The sequence below is a fragment of the Lontra canadensis genome, unplaced genomic scaffold (genome assembly GCF_010015895.1).
Source record: "Lontra canadensis isolate GAN:19392208 unplaced genomic scaffold, GSC_riverotter_1.0 scaffold26, whole genome shotgun sequence".
Taxonomy (NCBI): domain Eukaryota; kingdom Metazoa; phylum Chordata; class Mammalia; order Carnivora; family Mustelidae; genus Lontra; species Lontra canadensis.
Genome location: NW_022631020.1, coordinates 3,382,144 through 3,396,401, shown reverse-complemented (window position 1 = coordinate 3,396,401; position 14,258 = coordinate 3,382,144). Strand labels below are relative to the sequence as shown.

The 14,258-nt window shown below is 41.6% G+C and overlaps 1 protein-coding gene and 1 non-coding gene across 3 annotated transcripts in view; one reads left to right on the top strand and one right to left on the bottom strand.

Moving 5' to 3' along the window:
* Nucleotides 1-14,258, top strand: part of CLDN10 (claudin 10) — a 125,039-nt gene that overhangs the window by 84,444 nt on the left and 26,337 nt on the right. The gene's annotated exons all lie outside the window — the stretch shown is intronic.
* LOC116871556 lies at nt 7,079-7,185 on the bottom strand. Its single transcript, XR_004383427.1, has one exon. It is a non-coding gene; the product is annotated as a U6 spliceosomal RNA (small nuclear RNA).

Sequence of the window (14,258 nt, the reverse complement as noted above, 5' to 3'; positions counted from 1 at the left end):
ATTTAAAAAAATTTTTTTAAAGATTTTATTTATTTACTTGACAGACAGATCACAAGTAGGCAGAGAGAAAGGGGGAAGCAGCTCCCTACTGAGCAGAGTGCCCGATGTGGGGCTCGATCCCAGGACCCTGAGATTATGACCTCAGCCAAAGGCAGAGGCTTAACCCACTGAGCCACCCAAGCATCCCAAGAGTTTTAAATTTTTAAAGAAGATTTTGTTTATTTGAGAGTGAGAGAGAGAGAGAGAGCACCAGCTAGGGGGAGAGGTATGGGGGGAGGGAGAACTAGGCTCCCCATTGAGCAGGGAGCCTGAGATGCTGGGTTCGATCCCAGAACCCTGAGTTCAGGACTTAAGCTGAAGGCAGAGGCTTAACTGACTGAGCCACTCAGGTGCCTCAAGATTTTTTCATTCTTAAGTAATCTCTGTACCCAACATGGGGTTTGAACTTACAACCCCGAGATCAAGAGTCACATGCTCTGCAGACTGAGCCAGCCAGACCCTCCAGGCATGTGACTCTTGATTCTGGGGTTGTGAGTTTGAGTCCCATGTTGGGTGTAGAGATTACTTTAAAAAAGCAGAACCAAGGGGCACCTGGGTGGCTCAGTGGGTTAAGCCGCTGCCTTCAGCTCAGGTCATGATCTCAGCGTTCTGGGATCGAGTCCCGCATCGGGCTCTCTGCTCAGCCGGGAGCCTGCTTCCCTCTCTCTCTCTGCCTGCCTCTCCGTCTACTTGTGATTTCTCTCTGTCAAATAAATAAATAAAATCTTTAAAAAAAAAAAAAAAAAGCAGAACCAAAAAACAGCAAAACAAAGGAAAAAACATACTGCATTTTCCTAATTTCGTATTGTGTGCTTCCAAATCCTGTATAGGAAAACTTTTTAATGATGAATATATTATCTATATATGTATATACAAATGGGTTTTGAGAGACAAAAAGATCAATCATTTGACAATTAATTTGATCATTTGAAGTATAAACTAAGGCCCCATATTTGCTGCAAGAGTATAATTTGAAGGAATATGACTTTTTCTTCATTTAAAGATTATTAGTTGAAAGAATAAAGAAAAATTAGACATTTACAGATAGTTGAGAGTATGCTTAACATTCCATCCAATATTGTAAGTTGTCCTTTTTGACCAATAAATTCAATGACTATTTATCAAATGTCCATAGTATTGTATATACAGTTTTATAACATCAGTGCTTTTGTAAAAAATTAAGTAATTTTTTTATTTTTAAAATTAACATGTGGCGTATTATTTGTTTCGGGGGTACAGGTCTGTGATGCATCAGTCTTACACAGTTCACAGCGCTCCCCATAGCACATACCCTCCCCGGTGTCCATCACTCAGCCACCCCCTCCCTCCTACCCCTTCCACTCCAGCAACCCTCAGTTTGTTTCCTGAGATTAAGAGTCGCTTATGGTTTGTCTCCTTCTCTGGTTTCATCTTGTTTCATTTTTCCTTCCCTTCCCTTATGATCCTGTCTTGTTTCTCAAATTCCCCATATCAATAAGATCATATGATAATTATCTTTCTCCAATTGACTTATTTTGCTTAGCATAATAACCTCTAGTTCCATCCATGTCATTGCAAATGGCAAGATTTCATTTTTTATGGCTGCATAATATTCCATCATAAATATGATGGAATATTTTATATATATATATATATAAAATCTTCTTTATCCATTCATTTATTGATGAACATAGTTCATCATAGTTCATCTTTCCATAGTTTGGATATTGTGGACATTGCTGCTATAAACATTGGGGTGCATGTGTCCCTTTGTTTCACTACATCTGAAACTTTGGGATAAATACTCAGTAGTGCAATTCCTGGGTTGTAGGGTAGCTCTATTTTCAGTTTTTGAGGAGCCTCCATACTGTTTTCCAGAGTGGCTGCACCACCTTGCATTCCCACCAACAGTGGAGGAGGGTTCCCCTTTCTCCACATCCTCGCTAATCTGTGATTTTCTTACTTGTTAATTTTAGCCATTCTGAGTGGTGTGAGGTGGTATCTCATTGTGGTTTTGATTTGTATTTCCCTGATGCGGAGTGATGTTGAACACTTCTTCATGTGTCTGTTGGCCATTTGGATGTCTTCCTTGCAGAAATGTCTGTTCATGTCTTCTTTATAACATTAGTGCTATAATTTATTTGATCTTATCCCTCTCACCTGGAAATTAACATGAAAATAATGGGAATTCGGGCGCCTGGGTGGCTCAGTGGGTTAAGCCTCTGTCTACAGCTCAGGTCTCTCAGGGTGCTGGGATCGAGTCCCGCATCGGGCTCTCTGCTCAGCAGGGAGCCTGCTTCCTCCTCTCTCTCTCTCTCTCTCTCTCTGCCTGCCTCTCTGCCTACTTGTGATCTCTCTCTGTCAAATAAATAAATAAAATCTTAAAAAAAAAAAATAATGGGAATTCTATTATTTGCTTTTCTCCTCAATGGTATACAAAGTCTAGAAACTAACAGACAGAATATCATTCACATTACTTAACCAAATTTCATTGACTGCTTTATGTAACATGTCAAAAAATTACAATATAATCTTTCATGTAGTGTTTTGATTGGGAAACAAAACATTGGTTAACTCTATAGGATTGCATGTGTGGATGAATTGCATGGTGGGGAAGGAGTTGACTTAGGGCATATTTGTTTGTCAGAAAGATTTATGTCCCAAATCCTAGAGGTGTGGCAGTTTGTAATAATCGCAGGTAAAACATGACATCAACTTTGTTCTTTAGATCTTTTTATTAATTCTTTACAAACCCTAAATCAAACATAGAAATAGCTATAGCTTTGAACCACGAAAAGAGGTGTGTCTATTATGTCTGCTGTATTATCAGCATCAATTCAATTGTTACTTCCTTTCTTTTCATGTTACTATTCAAAAGTCATTTATAAAAATGACGCTGCATTAACCTGAAACAAAAACTTCCTAGCAATATACTCATAGATATTTTATCAGCACAGATACATCATTGAGGAAAACCTGTATTAAATATGACAGTTTTCAACTTCTAAGTGGTCAAACCATGCTTGTAATTCCTATTTTTCTTCCGCACTAAACTTGGATGCTTTTTCAAATTTACTATTTTGGGTTTTTTTTTCTTTTTTTTTTTTTTTTGGTTTTTGGTTTTTTAAAGATTTTATTTATTTGTTTGAGAGAGAGACAGTGAGAGAGAGCATGTGCGAGGAGAAAGTCGGAGGGAGACGCAGACTCCCCGCGGAGCCGGGAGCCTGATGCAGGACTCTATCCCGGTACTCCAGGATCATGACCTGAGCTGAAGGCAGTCACCCAACCAACTGAGCCGCCCAGGCGCCCCAAATTTACTATTTTTGAAGAGGAACATGCACAAAATGTTATTCCAATTGATACGGGTACTGCAATATTCACTTTATACTTAACATACATTAAGAAATCACTTATGGGGTGCCTGGGTGGCTCAGTGGGTTAAAGCCTCTGCCTTCGGCTCAGGTCGTGATCTCAGGGTCCTGGGATCGAGGCCCGCATCAGGCTCTCTGCTCAGCAGGGAGCCTGCTTTCTCCTCTCTCTCTCTATGCCTGCCTCTCTGCATACTTGTGATCTCGCTCTCTCTCTTTCAAATAAATGAATAAAATCTTTAAAACAAACAAACAACAAAAAAAAACTCCTTCAACTTAAAAAAAAAAAAAAGAAATCACTTATGGATTCTGATTTCCTCCTCTACAAAATGTTGAATTAAGTAAGTTTTAAGTGCTTTCTAACTCCAGTATTCTAGAACTATAAAACGTGTGTACCACTGTTTTTAAATGATACCAAACTAATTATTTTAGCACAAAGTAAAATAGACATAAATATAGAAGAACTAGATTGTTATAGAATTTTTTAAAAAGATTTTATTTGAGAGACAGAGAGAGCAAGAGCTGGGGGGAGGGGAAGTAGAGGGAGAAGGATGAGCAGACTCCCACCTAAGCAGGAGCCCAACATGGGGCTCAATCCCAGGACCCCTGGGATCATGACCTGAGCCGAAGTCAGAGGCTTTAACCCACTGAGCCACCCAGGCGCCCCCAAAGCGTACTTTTTAAGCCTGAAGTTCTGAAGCCTGAAGGTCTCCCTCAGCTCTGGACTTATATATACAACTTGGCTCCTCCTCCTCCTGGAGGTCTTCTGGGCATTGGAACTCAGGGTCTCTGATACTGAACTCTTGTTTCCACCCCTCAACCTGCTCCCTGAGAGCTTTCCTCATCTCAGGAAACAATCTGCCCTTCCAGTGCCTGAGGCCAAAACCCTGCTGTCTTCCTTGACTTCTACTTTTCCGCTCATACTTCCCAGCCCATCAGCAGCAATCTCACCAGTTCTAGCTTCAAAGGAGACCCAAAATGCAAAATCTGAGCGTCTCTCACAACTGCACTTCTACCCTCTTGGTCAAAGCCACCAGGGTCACCCAGCAGGATTATGGCACTAGCCTCCCAACCAGCATCCTCATTCCTCTACCGACCTCCCGGTTCTGACTGATCTCAGAATGGAAATTAGATACCTCTTCTCACAAAACCAGCTGGCGTCTCCCCTTTGCAGTCGGAGCAAAAGCCAAAGTTGTTAGGATTTACAGAGCCCTGCATGAACGGTTGACACCCACGTGTATACACATTCCCAAACACATCAAGAGGCATGGGCACACACACAGACCCAGAAAGACACATGAACACACAGATAAGCACACAGTAGAGACACACAGACACTCAGATGCACACATGGGCCTACAGGGTCACACACACAGACCCTGTTCTCTCTCTGTCCTCATCACCCCCACCATGCTCCCCTTCACTCCCTCTGCTGCAGCCGGGCGGACCCCTCCACTGTTGCTCAGACAAGTCCGATGCGCTCCCCGCTCCGGGAATGCTCTGCAGAAAACTAGCCGCATGGCTAGCTCCCTCTTTCCTTCAGGTCTCTGCCCAAAAATCATCTTCTTGGGGAGCCCTCCTTTGGCCATCTAACTAAAATTTAAAAGCCAGCCTCCCCCCGACACACACTTGGTAGAATGCCCCCGTGCGCACTGTCTTAATGTCTTTCTCCCTAGCATTTATCGTCTGATACACTAACCATTTCTCCAACTTATTCTTGCCTCCGCCGATGGAATGTATGCTGTGTTCGGGTGGAGATTTTGTCCATTTCACTCGCCTTTTCTACAACGTGGGAAAGGATGCCTGGAGTGTGATAGGCCCCCAATAAGTACACTTTGAATTGTTTCAATGAATGCGTAATGCCGTGCTCACCATGAAAGCAAAAACTGAGCCAACCATATAAGCTGTTTGAGCTTCTCGTGGCAGGGAACCCTCAGCTCTTACAACAGCTTCCCCAAGGGTTTGGAATCCCCAAATGTCAGACCGACCGCCTGGCTGGAACTTTTTCTAGCCACTATTCCCGCAACAGTCATTGGTTCCTCCCAGGTTTCAGGGATGTTCCACAGTTGCTGGCTGCCTCTGCTTTCTTAGTCATATCCTCAAAGCAAAGGGACCTTCCACAAGTTCTGTGGCAAGTTGGGGATGCCCTCAAGCATATGGGAGAAGAAATGCAGCACAAAGATCAATGGTCAAGAAAACTTGTCTTTGGGTCACATCGAGCAAATAAAACATCATGTTGGGGCTAGGTGGCTCAGTGGGTTGGGCCTCTGCCTTCGGCTCAGGTCATGATTTCAGGGTCCCGGGTTCGAGACCCATATCGGTCTCTCTGCTAGGCAGGAAGCCTGCTTCCTCCTCTCTGCCTGACTCTCTGCCAACTTGTGGTCGCTCTCTCTGTCAAATAAATAAATAAAATCTTTTTAAAGAAATTTAAAAATTAAAAAAAAATAATGTTTGGTGATAAGGCGCTTCTGGTTACAAGTTTGTTTTCTGAAACTTGGACAGTCTGTTCTAAAAGGAAAAAATAAAGAGGAAATTGGTTGCACTGACATGACACTAATGCTTAACTCAGTCATCGTGTTCCACCTTTTCTCATGTCCCCAAACATGAACTATTGCTTTTCAGATGCATTAACTCTCCAATGTTATAGAGCTAGATATCTGAGAGGAAGAGAGGGCTGAAGCAGCCCAGGGAGGGAGAAATCAGTCAACGGTCCTGCCTCCCTCCTCATTCCACACGTATATATAAGCTCATCTGAAAAATCCTCTTTGTCATCTTTTTTTTTTTTTAAGATTTTATTTAATTATTTGACAGATGGAGATCACAAGTAGGCAGAGAGGCAGGCAGAGAGAGAGCGGGAAGCAGGGTCCCCGCTGAGCAGAGAGCCTGATGCGGGGCTCGATCCCAGGACCCTGGGATCATGACCTGAGCAGAAGGCAGAGGCTTAACCCACTGAGCCACCCAAGTGCCCCCTCTTCGTCATCTTCTACCCTTATCTCTTTCACTCCCAATCCAGGTGTTTTTTGTTTTTTGGTTTTTTTTTAACTTATTTGACAGACAGAAATCACTAATAGGCAGAGAGGCAGGCAGAGAGAGGGGGAAGCAGGCTCACTGCTGAGCAGAGAGCCCGATGCAGGGCTCCATCCCAGGAATCTGAGATCATGACCTGAGCCCAAGGTAGAAGCTTTAACCCACTGAGCCACCCAGGTCCCCCCCAATCCAGGTTTTAAAGAGAAAACATCTGAGGTGCCCGGGTGGCTCAGTCAGTTGAACATCTGACTCTTGATTTCAGCTCAGGTCATGATCTCTGCGATGTGGGGTTGAGCTCCGCGACCTGGGGTTCGTGCTCAGCAAGGAGTCTGCTTGGCATTCTCTCCCTCTGCCCCTACACACCCCCCACCCCCACCCCATCCCCGCTTGCATGTGTGCATGCGCAAGCTCTCCCTGAACTAAATAAATCTTCAAAAAAATTAGAGAGAAAACATCTTCCTTTGTTATTACGCATCACTCTTGTTTCCTTTTTATTTCCATCTCTTTGTTTCTCTGATACATACACATCTGCTTCCCTGATATCTCAGTGCAATATTCCAAATTTCTCTCTTCCCACATCCCTGTTTTTCTCTCATAATCAGATAAGAGGAGGTAATGTCTGGAATTTTTTTTTAGTTTAGTGTAGTTCTTTTTTTTTTTTTTTTTTAAACACAGAACGCTTCAAGAATTTGTATGTCATCCTTATGCAGGGGTCATGCTAATCTTCTCTGTATCCTTCCAATTTTAGTATCTGTGTTGCTGACGTGAGCACTTAAGTTTTATTTAAACAATCTCTACACCCAACGTGGGGCTTGAACTTATGACCCTGAGATCAAGAGTCACATACTCTTCCGACTGAGCCAGCCAGGTGCCCCTGGAATGTTTCAGTATTTTGTTTTTTTGTTTTTTTTTTTAATTTTTAAGCATGTATCTTTAAACGCCTTCAGAATTTGAATGACTAGGATATCATTTAAACATAATAGAACGTGAACTTTGAAAATGAAGAAACTTGGGTTTCTTGAGTAATATAATAATTATAAACTTGAGTAATATAATAATTATATAGTCAGATGGAACAAGTATTGAGGATGTGAAAAAACAAGATCCATCCCGCCCTGCTGTCCGTGAGCCCATGAAATATAACCCTCCCAGAAACAACTCAGAAGTACCTAGTGAAAAAGGGAAAAAAGCAAAAACAAAAACAAAACCCTTGCATTTTACATCCGAATGGGACCCTTTTCCTTTGTTTTATTGCAGCTTGCAATTTTCTTTAGCTACTATGGGTCCCAAACGTCATCAGAAAACAAAATAAACATAAGAAAGACAGTCCATAGCAAGGGGAATTCCATACACCACAGAAAACCCCCAATTCAGGACAGTGAGGGAAAAGGGCTGTAAGGGAAAATTATTGAATTCTAACTGGCTGAGAGCATGGCTCAGGACCCAAAGCATGGAAAAGACAGAACAGAGTACTCTAATGAACTTTTTATAATGTGTGTGTGCACATACATATACGTACATACACATGCATGTACATTTCTTCATCTACACATGCCCAAACACGCATACATTTCAAGAAAAGTGCTCCAGACACCAACTGTGATACAATGAATCAGCATTGCCTGGGACTTTCATGAACTCCAATTCATCTCTTACAAGACTTGATCGCACAATGAAATTAAATAAGGAAATTAGGTATCCTGTTCAAATACTTCTGACTATAAAAGTCACTCTCTGAAAAATAAAGATAAAAACAAAGTATCTAGAATTGTTTTTGATTCATTATATGTGTGTATTTGGTCATATACCCAGTGGATTTTTTTTTTAAGATTTTATTTATTTATTTGACAGACAGATCACAAGTAGGCAGAAAGGCAGGCAGAGAGAGAAGGGGAAGCAGGCTCCCCGCTGAGCAGAGAGCCTGATGCCAGGCTCGATCCCAGGACCCTGGGACCATGACCGGAGCCGAAGGCAGAAGCTTTAACCCACTGATCCACCCAGGCGCCCCTACCCAGTGGATATTGATGGAATACACAACTTCATAGAGTTGTGTTGGTAGGAAGCAACATAGTACAAAAGACTGTGACTCTAGGACTAAACCCGCCTTCCACCACCTCCTTGAGTAAGTGACTTCGCCTGTTTGTTGTTTGGTTTCCTCATCCCTACAAGGGAATGAAAACAATGCACTTCATGGGGTTATTACTAAATGGGTGACTGTACCTAAAAGGTACCCATACAAGTTTTAGTAGATAAAAATAGAAGAAAGCCTACATTTTGGAAGGAATCATCATTAATTATTTGCTTCTGGGTATGTTTCTGTAAGAATTTGCATTTTTGACCCTTAAAAAATTCGTTGTAGGGCGCCTGGGTGGCTCAGTGGTTAAAGCCTCTGCCTTCGGCTCAGGTCATGATCTCAGGGTCCTGGGATGAGCCTCACATCCGGCTCTCTGCTCAGCAGGGAGCCTGCCTCCTCCTCCTCTCTCTCTGCCTGCCTCTCTGCCTACTTGTGATCTGTCAAATAAATAGAGGAAAATCTTAAAAAAAAAAAAAAAGAATTTGTTGTAAACGTCCAATAATGTTTGCCATGAAGCGAGCCAAACAGTAAACATGGCGCTCCTGAGTACTTTGGAAAAAATTCTCACCAGCTGTATTTAGAGGACCACCAAGAGGGAAAATCTCTTCATGTGTAACGGACACTGGAATGTTCTGCTTCCCCCCCTTACACACACTCATGTGGGAAGGTGAGGGCTGTGGATGCAATTCTGCATCCTCTCTTGGGCCCATCCACCTCCTTTTTCACCGCAATGTTACTCTTCCTGACCATTGTTTAGTGGTCACCCGGCCCCCTCCCCTACGTTTCTGTTACCCTTCTTCTGTCATGTAGCTGTCCATCCTCTCTGACCTTCAACTGTTGTCTAGTTAAATTTCCTACCGTTGCCACACTTCCCTTTGGACATCCCCCACCCCATTTCTTTCCCTTGGATTAATCTCGCTCTTGCTTCCTAGTTTTTCTCCCTCTGCTCCCGCATCGACCTCTTCTTTGTTGACATGCTACTAAATACTTTCTCTTGCCTGATTGCTCATTTGCCTTCTGTCCCCTACATTACCCTGTTTCATTAGTGAATTCAACTACCCTGCTTTAATCACATGTTTTTCATAAGCAAAAATAAGAATTGAAAATAAAATAAAATAATATTATCTTCATGCCCAACCCCTCCCCCGCAACACATGCACCCATACATATACAGTCCTTTCAATAAAGCAAAGGAGGGAGAGCAATGGCAGGAAATGGTTGATAGAAAAGAAAGCATGGAAGACAGCAAAGGAAAACTCTTGCCTTTCTTCTCTCCTTGTTGATTTGGTCTGTGGCTGGTCAAGTTCATTAAGAATCAGACTCAGAGACTTTCAGAGTTCATAGTGGTCTTGGAGACCACCCAGAATAACTCCTTCATTTTATAAATGAGGAAGCTGCAACTCAGAGGGAAAAAAAAACCTTGCTTGTCTAAACATACAGATTTACTTCCTGCCCAATCTGAGTGGGTAGGATTTATTAGGATTCATGAGATGCTTATTGACTAGCGAAACACAACCAACCAATCTGCAAGCACTGGAAGATTCTAGCATCCCTGAGTGAGAGTCCTTTCGGGCTGGAGAGGTATTCACCAGGAAAGCTGTGAGCTGCTGGGGGCCAAAACTTACACCTCCAGGGGATCAAGAGGAATCTAGATGGCCCCAAGTACCTCAGAATTGGGATTGAAAGCATTTTTTATATTTAAATTCAATTAATTAACAGAGTATTATTAGTTCCAGAGGTAGAGTTCAGTCCTTCATCAGTCTTATATAATACCCAGTTCTCATTACCTCACGTGTCCTCCTTAATGTCCAACACCAGTTACCCTCCCTTCTCCCTCCCCTCCTACAACCCTCCGTTTGTTTCCTATGATTAAGAGTCTCTTATGGTTTGTCTCCTTCTCTGACTTTGTCTTGTTATATTTTTCCCTCCCTTCCCCTATGATCCTCTGTTTTGTTTCTTAAATTCCACATACGAGTGAGATCATATGATAATTGTCTTTCTCTGACTGACTTATTTCACTTAGCTTAACAGTCTCTAGTTTCATCCCTGTGGTTGCAAATGGCGAGATTTCATTTTTTGATGGCTGAGTAGTATTCCATTGTCTATACATATCACATCTTCTTTATCCATTCATCTGTCGATGGACATCTGGGCTCTTTCCATAGTTTGGCTGTTGTGGACATTGCTGCTATAAACATTCAGGTGCACATGCCCCTTCGGATCACTACATTTGTATCCTTAGTGTAAATACCCAGTAGTGCGATTGCTGGGTCGTAGGGTAGCTCTATTTTCAACTTTTTGAGGAACCTCCATGCTATTTCCCAGAGTGGCTGCACCAGCTGCATTCCCACCAACAGTGTAGGAGGGTTCCCCTTTCTCCGCATCCTCACCAACACCTGTCATTTCCTGACTTGTTACATTTAGCCAGGGATTGAGTGCATTTTAAATGTAATGCAGGAAAAACAAGTTCACAAAATACATGCCACCAACTTGTAACAGGTCCATTGAAACAGTCTTCTTCTTCTTTTTTTTTTTTTAGATTTTATTTATTTATTTGTCAGAGAGAGAGAGTACAAGTGGAGGGAGCAGCACACAGAGGGAGAAGCAGGCTCCCCGATGAGCAGGGAGCCCGATGGGGGACTCAATCCCAGGACCCTGGGATCTTGACTCGAGCTGAAGGCAGAGGCTTAACGGACTGAGCCACCCAGGCGCCCCCCCCCACAGTGAAATGTTCTGATACAGTACAGCCTTAGGCAATACCAAATGCCAAAATAAAAACACTGTTTCCTCATAATTTACAGAAAAATTATATATATATACATACATATATACACACAAATATATGATTAATGATGCAATGATAAGCATGAGTGTTCATTCCCATAATACTATCACTCTGTAGCTTTCCTGCTAAGGAGATTATAAATATCATAGAATTAGTGTAGAGCATTAAGATAAACAGAGTCTTAGGGAAAATAGGAGGAAAAAGAACACAGATATGCTATTTTACTCTCTTAGTATCGGCATTAATGTCTTCTCTAACATGGTGTAACAGTATTTGGCTCCTGGGTAGTTGTTTTTCTAGTTAATACTACTTTATCAGAACTTAGTTTCTTCCCACCTGATTAGCAGCACCCACTTCCCTGGCATCTAGGAAGGAGCTAATGTCTACTGAAACCAAATTTGATGCCTAGAAAATCCTTGAGTTGTTAAGAGGCACACCTGTGTTGTTTGGCAGGTGAGTTGAATCTCAAGTAAAGAATTTCTGCAAATCTCCTGTTAAGTCGGCTAAACTGGTTTCACTCCTATTAAACAACCCTGGGGCAGGGGGTGGGGGGAGTCCTCTATTTATCCTTAATAAGCATAATAATGCCCAAGAAATAACTTCCAATGCTAATCTCAGTGGTGTAGGTCTCAAAAGGGGGAAAGTTCAGAATATATTTCAGGACATTCGATGGCTCCTTGTCAAATTTATTAATTTATAGATAAATTAGCATTTTCATATTGGAAAAAAAGCCACGGTTTTTTGTAAAGGCCAGAATATTGTTAGTTAATTAAGATGTTACTTTGAATAATTTGGAGAAGCAACTTTCTAGCTGTATTCACACAATATTCAAAGTAAGGATGGGGGCACCGGGATGGCTCAGTGGGTTAAAGCCTCTGCCTTCGGCTCAGGTCATGATCTCAGGGTCCTGGGATCTCGAGCCCCACATCGGGCCCTCTGCTCAGCAGGGAGCCTGCTTCCCCCTTTCTCTCTGCCTACTTGTGATCTGTCAAGTAAATAAATAAAATCTTTAAAAAAAAATTAAGGATAGATCGTCATGAATAAGTAAATAAAAATTTCAGTGAACTGAATCCTGAAGAAAATAAGGAAGCATTTATCAACGGAAAGGTACTCTGTAAATAGGTTTGCAGAAAGGTTATCTGGGAATCTATAATCTTAAAGTGAAATAGACCATTTATTTAGAGATTTTAAAAAAATCTCTATTCAGTCTCTTTCTATTTTTTAGATATTCTTATGTTGAAGTATGTTGTTGTCTAGTCTAAGGTTTCTTCTGACTGAATAGGTTTTGAAATGCTTACAATATAATACGTTTTAAAATAGATGCTTGATTCATTACATAATACTCTTTAGGTACTGAAGGAAGTTAACATTTTCATCTTTTGGTCAGGCACTTGTGGGTTCTAAAATAGAACTCTTTGGCAATTATGCAGTACGTGCCAGTGAAGAAAAAGAAAGAGTTTAGGCTGTCCAACCTCATACAACGGACAAAGGATAAAAGTAAAAGAAATGAATCAAATCCACAGGCGTGACGACCCTAGTCTGTTTCAGCAGGCAAAGGAGCTAATAGCATTGCCATCCAGGTCTTAATTTATGGATCCCTTGAGGTATTTTCAACTGCTTTGAAGTTTTAATTGTGGGCCACAGTCTCTTTTTTACTCTTTTACAGAATAAAAGAATATTTCTTTTTTCAAAGTTATCAACCAAGAGATTCATTTTCTTTCTCTCTATAATGCACACCATCTGTTTTACTAAACTAACAGTTTATAGGCATATATATATCTATCTCAACCAGTCAGAGCTGTGGTTCCCAGCCTGATTATACACTAGAAGCTTTGGAAAACTTACTCCCGGCATTACCCCCGGAGATTCTGGGCTTAAATAAATGGTCTGGTGATGCAGCAGGGAGAGAGAAAGTCTTTCTTGGAGTTCCAATTTGGAATTCTTGGATTTTTTTTTTCCCCTCTGGAAACTATGTTGCAATGGTGATCCAGGTTTATGGATTCTTTTTTTAAGATTTATTTATTTATTTTAGAGGGAGACAGAGAGAGTGAGCCCACATGAGCTGGAGGAGGGGCAGAGGGAGAGAGAGAAACCACAAGCATGCCCACCGATCATGAAGCCTGCACAGGGCCTCGATCCCAGGACCCTGAAATCATTACCTGAGCGGAAATCAAGAGTCCGCCACTTAACGGACTGAGCCACCCAGGCACCCCTGGGTTTATGGATTTTTTAAAAGTACAATAGGGTATAAAGTACAATAGGGTACTGTTAAATAAACATTCAGGGGCTGGTCTAAAACACCAAACCATTCCTCATAGTTCTTTCTTTAAAACAAACAATGAGATTTGATTCCAAACAATGAAATCTACAACCAACCTATTATTAAATTAGGAACTGCTTGAGTTTTCAGAGCACAATACTACACTTTTTTGTATGTCAAATGACTCAGGGTTTTTTCTGGGAAAAAAAAAAAAAGAAAGAAATAATAAATTTAGTACCTGCCAGGAGGAAGACACAAAGAGACTGTCAAACAAGGCTAGAAATAAAGTACAAAACCCAAATGCGTGCAATTTTGAATTTTAGGAAACGCCGTAGGGAATGTCCTGGTTCGTGATTTTTTTGTGTTTTCTGAAGAGTAAACTGGGTTAGAAATAGATCAGTCAGAAAAGAATATGGCAGAGAGATCATAATGGAAATACACTGGAGGGCAAGAAAAGAGGTGATAAAAGCTCATTAAAAGGCAAATCATACAAAAAAATAGTGGACAGTTTGTAGTCAATAGAGAAAGGTGATCTATTCGAACAGCAGCAAAGATGAGAAGGATGAGGGGTACCAGGTGCTTCCCAAACTGTTTTGAAGCTTGACACACCAGGACAAGGTGGGACCAAGAGCAGTACAGAAGTGGAACCATGTCTGCGTCCCACCCGTGTACACACCATCTGCACCCTTATTCCCCTTCATACAAAGCATGACATGACCGTGCACA